Genomic DNA, 7,493 nt, shown 5'->3' with positions numbered 1-7,493 from the left:
CTGCAGAGGTCGAAGCCTGAACAGTTGGGGCTAGTATTGACACAACATTCAAGCTGGAAACAGCTCTGAGTTTGAATTGTGATTAAATAGATGACACAGCTTAGGTTTCTGACACAGAATGAATGTGGTCTAATGAACTTAAATATTTGTTTTGCTTTTGTGTTAGGAGCAATTCACTATGCTGCTGAATATTAATCCTTTCAAACAAAAATATCTAAAGAAATTTTCTTTTTAATTTCTGAAATGAGAAACATTTAGAGGAGACAAACTTCAGTTAAGAGATCAGAAACTAAAAAAATGTATAATTTTTCCATTTGTAAAAGGGCATACCCTAGAAAGTGCTTGCAATCACTGAATGGTTATTAATGACTGCTTTAATTTATCAGTTGGTAATAAAGTGAATATTGCATTGTATATTGTATAATTGATTTAAGTTGACTGAACAAAGAAAGATAACTCCAATTTTCAAAGAAGATTTCATAAAGCATTGGTATTAGGTAATTCAAGAACCATTCTGGACAAACTCCAATTAAGGGTCTTGAATTTACAAAAATGTTTGTTTTTGGTCCGTAATTATTAGACTGTTTGTCCCATAACCCACACAATATATCCGAACCTTCTACTTATGGTATTAAACATTGTGGTACAATTTCAGAACAATTGAAATACTTATACACAACTTTTTAAACCGACACTAGATTAAAGCTTGTTTTGGGCACCTTTGTACCCCTTATTCCTAAACCTTAGGGACCATAACCCCCAAAATCAATCCCAAGCTTCCTTTTGTGGTTATAAACGTTGTGTTATAATTTTGTTGATTTCTGTTGACTTATAATAAAGTTATTATCCAGAAACCATCTTTCGGACACGATACCAATTTACGACCCCAATTTTTTTGTGGTTGTATGAAAATGTTGAACATGTGCAATGAAGTATAGTTTTAGAAATCGATTAGGGAGCTACCATTTGATTTTTATGGGGGTGGGGGGGGGGGGGGGGTCTAGGATGAAAAATTTTGTCCTGCCTTTTTTTTTAGTTGTAATCTCTGTCCTGCCTTTTTATTTTTCAGTCTATTCGGTCCTGTCTCTTTTTTTCTTAGCTTATCCTGACTTTTTTACAACAATTGTCATCCTGCCTTTTTTTTTTTTGCCAAGTTACTCATCCTGCCTTTTTTTTTTACTCAAAATCCTGTCCTGCCTTTTTTTTCAAATTTCATCCTAGCTCCCCCCATAAAAATCAAATGGTAGCTCCCTTAGACTGGATAGGCCTTATAATTTTTTTCCCTCCTAATTGAAGGACCGTTTACACTCAGGGCCGAGTCATCAGCAGGCAATACAGATGTATTAAAACAACCTAGCATCATATTGCTAGTAGTGGGAGTAGCATTGTCCGGTAAATTTGTTCCCACTTTTTTTTATAAAATGTATGGTTCAAATCAAAATAGAATGCTTTTATCTCCTGAATACTTACATTGTACATAGAGAATTGATACTACTTTGACAAATCCTTGTCCATTAGAGTTGTCTGTCAAATCTTAATTTCACAAAGAATGAATTGCATAACAATGAACTGAGCTCAAAGCAAAGTACTTTAATAATACACTTAGACAAAGAGCTAAATCCAGTGATATACTTTGTACTACAGGTCCTTCATGACCATCCATCCACCCAAACCATATCTCAATAACATTCCATACTACATGATTGGATTCAGAAGTCCTGAAAAAGACATGACTTTTTTTTATCTTGTTTTAAGTATATATGCACAGGTTAAACCTTTATTGTGGATATAATCATTCAGTATCTAGCAACTATCAATTTGCTTCATGCACATATTGATATAGGTTGATTGCTCCCCTGTTGGAAATTAGAACACACCTCCATCTAATTTTAGTCAACTGAGGAAGAAAAATTCAAAACTATATAAAATGTTATCTAAGACTTGTCAGTGTCTATTTCCTTTGCCACTGAATAAGATTCCATATTTACAACCAATGAAAATCAAATATCCCTCTAATAGACTTAGCATTGAAATCGTTTTCTAAAATGGTAGTTATGTGGAACCTAGAACTAAAAAAATTGAAACAATATATCTTAAATATTTCAAATGCATGTACATTTAATAATTCTCCAAAATTCACTTTATTTTTCCTTTTTTGGTTTTCTGTTGGAGACTGTATATTGACCTCTATGTAGCCTTTTCAACTTATAAAAGGGGGGATACATTTCCATAGAATGAAACTTTTCTGAAAGAATTGATTCCATTTATTTTCAATAAACAATAAATATTGAAGTCTATAACAGGCATCTAGGAACAGGCTCAACATTATTTCTAAACATGTATTAATATATACCAAAATGTGGACAAACCTACATTAAATATTCTACTTCAACGACTTTAATTAGTGGAGTAGATCAAATTAAAAAGTCACAATGGTTAAAAACTCCAATGGCAGTCTTTCCTGCTAAAATCTTGATGTGTAGAATGTGATATACCATTTTTGGGTCTATATACTGTCCTTTAAATTTAGGTCATTTTGACACGGCAAAATATGAAAAAAAATGTAAACTATGGTCTGGAAAGCACACAGTTTGTGATATTTTAAGGTATCTTTACTAAGAAAACCTGCAAATCTCAGTGGCAGATCCAGAACTTTTCAAAAAGGTGTGGGGGCTCTGATGGACCAGAGGGTAGCCCACTCCCATCAAGCTTCAATGATTTCTTACATATATGTCATAAGCTAAATTTCCCCCACCCCCTTGGTCTGTCTATGCATCTGTTTATCGTTCTGCGAAAAAGTACTAATACTAATTTTTCCCCTCCCTTACCTGGCCCTAGACAGTTGCTTACCTTTGTAAACATTTTATAATTATAGTCAGGTATATATTGATTGAGAGTAACTTACATAGTAGTTAATGGGACTCTTTTTCACACGGTTCTGTGAAATATAATACGGCAAATATATACCCGTACATACTATCCGCATAACACAGAAATCTGATAGATTTTCACTCCTCTGGGAAAAATCAACCTGTGAAATGAAATACCATGCCTGGAAAAAAATTACCGGGACAAATTATCCTCAGGATAAAATATCACAGAGGACGAAATAAACCGTTACATTACATGAGAAGCTGGTTTGGTTACAAATAATTATGTCACGTGAAGGCGCACTGACGTCACAATTTGCATTAATTTTGCAATACACTACAGTTCACTCATACAGAACCCATTATCATGCAAACATGCAACGTGAATGTGATTGGTTATCAAATAATACAGAATTTATGCACGTACAGTTAATATAGAAGAAATTAGTTCATCAAATGTGAGTTCGTGATCTTGTGGTTAAGACCGATGGCTACAGTGCTGAAAGTCCTGAGTTAGATTCTCACTTGGGGTGCTAAAAATATCAGTACATCAGAAGGGTAATTTTCACCCTCTCACACACATCTTTGTTAATGTTCCGGGATTGTTGAAAACTTGCATATTCATCAATATTTGATTTTGTGGTTTTAACAATCCAGACAGACAAATAGCAATAAGGTGTTTAGGAAAACATGACCTAAAACCTCCTTCATATATGACAAAAATACATGGGAACTCATATTGAATGGTCAAATGTGTTCAATATGAAAATTGAAATTAAGATGGTAAAATCAAATATTAGCCGTTACTGTAAATGGACTTAAAGTATGACTTTTCAGCAAATTTAAAGGGAAATGACACGGAAGGGGCCAAATAGTGTTCAAGGGGAGCAAATGCTATTTAAATTAGTATGCAGGTTTTAAATATAGAGGGAAGTTGAGTCATCTTTTTGGGTGAAGTTAAATACTGACTAGTGTGTGGTTCTCATTGGGTCTAAGCGTGACCAATATTGACAATTTTTCGCAAGCGTGAAACGTGAAAGTCAAATTATTGTGTCATGAAAACAGGAAATGAGGTCTGTCGTGAAAACGGGAAATGGGGTTCTGCAGGACCCCGGAAATGACAAAAAAATGAAAATTGCTCATGTACATAGTGTAAGCGGGATATGGGAATCTGACAAAACAGTAAGTGGGATCTGGGATCAGAACAACACCACCCCCCCCCCCCCCCCCCCCAATGAGACCCCCTTATGTAGATTTACCTTCTAATTCTATATAAAAAAAACACAACTAAGAACTACGTTTAATTCACTTTGACTACTGATATGCAAACCTAGAAATATTTCATAAAATAGTGATTGAAAGATTCATAACACTTTGAAAGGATAATTCAGACACGTGTTACGCGGGGAGCATGTTTTAAATTTGTTTACAAATAATAATGTCACGTGATCGCGCATTGACCTCAAGTTGCATCGCCCTTACAATCACTAATACATGACCATTTTCATGCAAACATGCAACGTGAATGTGATTGGTTATCATATAATACAGAAATAATGCATGCACAGTTTAAGAAGAAATTAGTTCAATAAATCGATGCGTTTTTCACTTTTGACACGAATAGGTCGGGTTGACATTACTGTCATCGGAGATAATATTGAGATAAATGGGATAAAACGGACCGTCAAAAAGGTCTAGAGGAGCACATCAGTAGAACCTTAACATTAATAAGTAATACTTACCAAAATTTCTCTAATTAAAGAACTATATAACTGAAATTTCACAAAGATAACGGTAAACATTTTGTTGATGGTGATGATGCTATTATCGATCCGTTGAATTCAGGGTCAACGGAATTTTTTGCGTTGCGTTTAAATCATTGAGGCCATCTATTTTTATTGCGGGTTCCACATATATAAATCGGAATTAAAGAAAAAATGGAATGTTGTTAGCAGAATCAAAACAGAAATGATGAACATTGCAACATTTTCAGCAAAATATAAATAGGATGGAGGATCTGTGTATTCACATTATTTGTAAAACTCTCCTTATTCATGTGAAGCGTGTGCTTTACATCGAGGCTTGCTATGCTTATCATTGACGCCACAGTACTTCAACCAATCAGACAATGTTTATTTTGGGCATTTGACTTTTTTTAACTCAGATTTTGGAATATTTTAATCGAAATTATAGAAAAATGGAATGTTGTTAGTACATATAAAATAGAAAATGATGAATACTTTTAGCTAAAGATAATTTGGATGGGGGTTCTGTGTATTCACATTATTTGCACAACTCTCCTTACTGATGCCATATTTTGGAATTTCCGTGACCTAAATGGTTCGCGAAAATTAATATTTTTATATATATATAGTATAGTAAAAACTTACTAGAATTTTCAAATTACAGAATCGTAATTTTGAAATGTATCATCACGTTCGATTGGTGAAAACTGTACAAGATACTTTTCTAAACCAAACATTAATTGGTTTAAACAAACCGTAAAATTCCCCTATGGAAGCCGAATTGTCGATTTCACTTTACCATTTTTGAAGGAACTCATCTTTATTAAGATTTTCTTTTAGAACGTTTTCAGTTGATTTACATCGAATGGCATTTGCTGCGTCAAAACATAACTATAAAACCATAATTGCCTAAAATCGATTTAAGGTAGTCAAGTCTGTAGTTAAATTTTTCCAGCATGTAACTATATCCGAACCCCATATTTCACACCATATGTAAGAATGGGATGTATTAGTGTATCAAACAGTTGTCATTGCAAGTTGACAGGTATCGAGAGTCTTCAATATCAATAGACTGGTCAAAGGGTTGGTTTCCGTTTGCGATTTACGATTTATTAAAAAACACTCAGACACATGTAAACGTGTAACATGAGGTCAAATATATAATACAATATATGCAAACAACACGACAGAAGAACGATTAAACATATTTAAATCAATATATACAGCTCACTAGGACTTTCTTACAAATTGACGAAAGGTACGTATGCTTGACGAATCGTACGTAAGACTCGTTTTAGGGATCCTTTATTTTGACATATTTAAATAATAGTCGTGGAACTTCGGACAATTATCGTGTATGCAACGACACTTATAAAATTGGATTTTTCTTAAGATATATTTATGATTTCGGGACGTACGATAGGTTAGAATATGATAATTGATACCACCAGGTCGGAGGAGATAACACTACAAATTATTCTAAATAAAGAGTAGTCAGACGAAAAAAAATGCCCCTAGAAGACTAAAAACCGGCCCCTTTCCAACTCTTCAATATTACAATGTTGCACTGTTTAACCTAAGAAAATGTCAAAGAAAATACATTGTCTTCTTCCCCAACAAAAACACAAATACTTCCTTGATTCAAACTTTGCAATGTTCAAAATAATAAAATGAAAATGAAGAAAAAAAAGATGATCTTCATACTATATGCCATATGCTGTTGCTCGTTTCATAACGTTTGAATCATCGCCTCTCCCCTGGTAATATTCATTACTCCCCTAAATGTGTATATATGATACACCGGAGAAATTGACGGTTAATTTAGCGTATAACTGCGTTTTGCCTATAGTCCTGAACATTCATAAAATATTAGCCACTGGACGAAAAGTGACACCTTCGCGTCTATCTTCCAAACATGTGTACTGTTAAATCGTCATTATAAAATCCACAATATATATGGTGCAAAATTGTAGATTTCTTTTCTTGATATACAAAGTCTTAAGACTTTTTCTAGATTTGTTCAACTTTACTTTTTAAAAACATTGTAGCGTTTTTTTTAGCAAATCTTGATATTCCACTTTGTCAATTTGCTGAAAGTGTACTGTAACAAATACAAATAAAAGTGAATCTTGTCGTTAAATCTTAAAGTAACGTACTTCAATAATGTCATTGAAAGGTTAATCGTGCAACTCGTGCTTAAAAAAATTCCCGCGGAAATGTGTGTACTCGTGGTTTACGTAAGTAACGTATCTGACGTAAGTGTATAATATTTGACACTATTTCTCTGTTTAATTATATTAAAATAGTGTATTATTTGCGATATCATTTTTAATTTTTAAATAAACTTGATTTAGAAAAGAATGCTGTTTTACTGGATAAAATAAAGACTCTTTTATAGTGCCTTACAAGATTTTGTGAGGTAGACGAAATTGACTTTAAAACGATCGTATTGACTTTTGATGTGCAGAAATAGGCAGATCGGACATATTTTGACTTTAGTTACTTACTTCTTAAGTTTGGGATTAATTGTAATTAACATATTCCAATGAGACTGAAAAATGCTTTTTTTTATTATGATAAATAATAATTTTACCTGCCGTAGTCGTGCGTAAAATATATTTCGGTATTTCTCTTACGAAAATGACTTGTTTAATGGAACAAAACGTATTATTTGTAAACTTTCTCTTTACTCTTCACAATAGGCTTTTAAAAAATAACCTTTCAACTGTATATTCCGAAAATTTTGTGAAAATCGAATAAGTGGCAATTCGTACCTTTCATACCTTAACTTTCATTGATAAAACATAATATTGACTCGTCCAGTGTCCAGTTTGAAGGTCATTTTAGTTACCGTACACATTCATGCACGTTCTAATTA

This window comes from Mytilus galloprovincialis, chromosome 4, assembly GCF_965363235.1.
Source record: "Mytilus galloprovincialis chromosome 4, xbMytGall1.hap1.1, whole genome shotgun sequence".
NCBI lineage: Eukaryota > Metazoa > Mollusca > Bivalvia > Mytilida > Mytilidae > Mytilus > Mytilus galloprovincialis.
Note: the sequence above shows the minus strand (reverse complement) of the source record.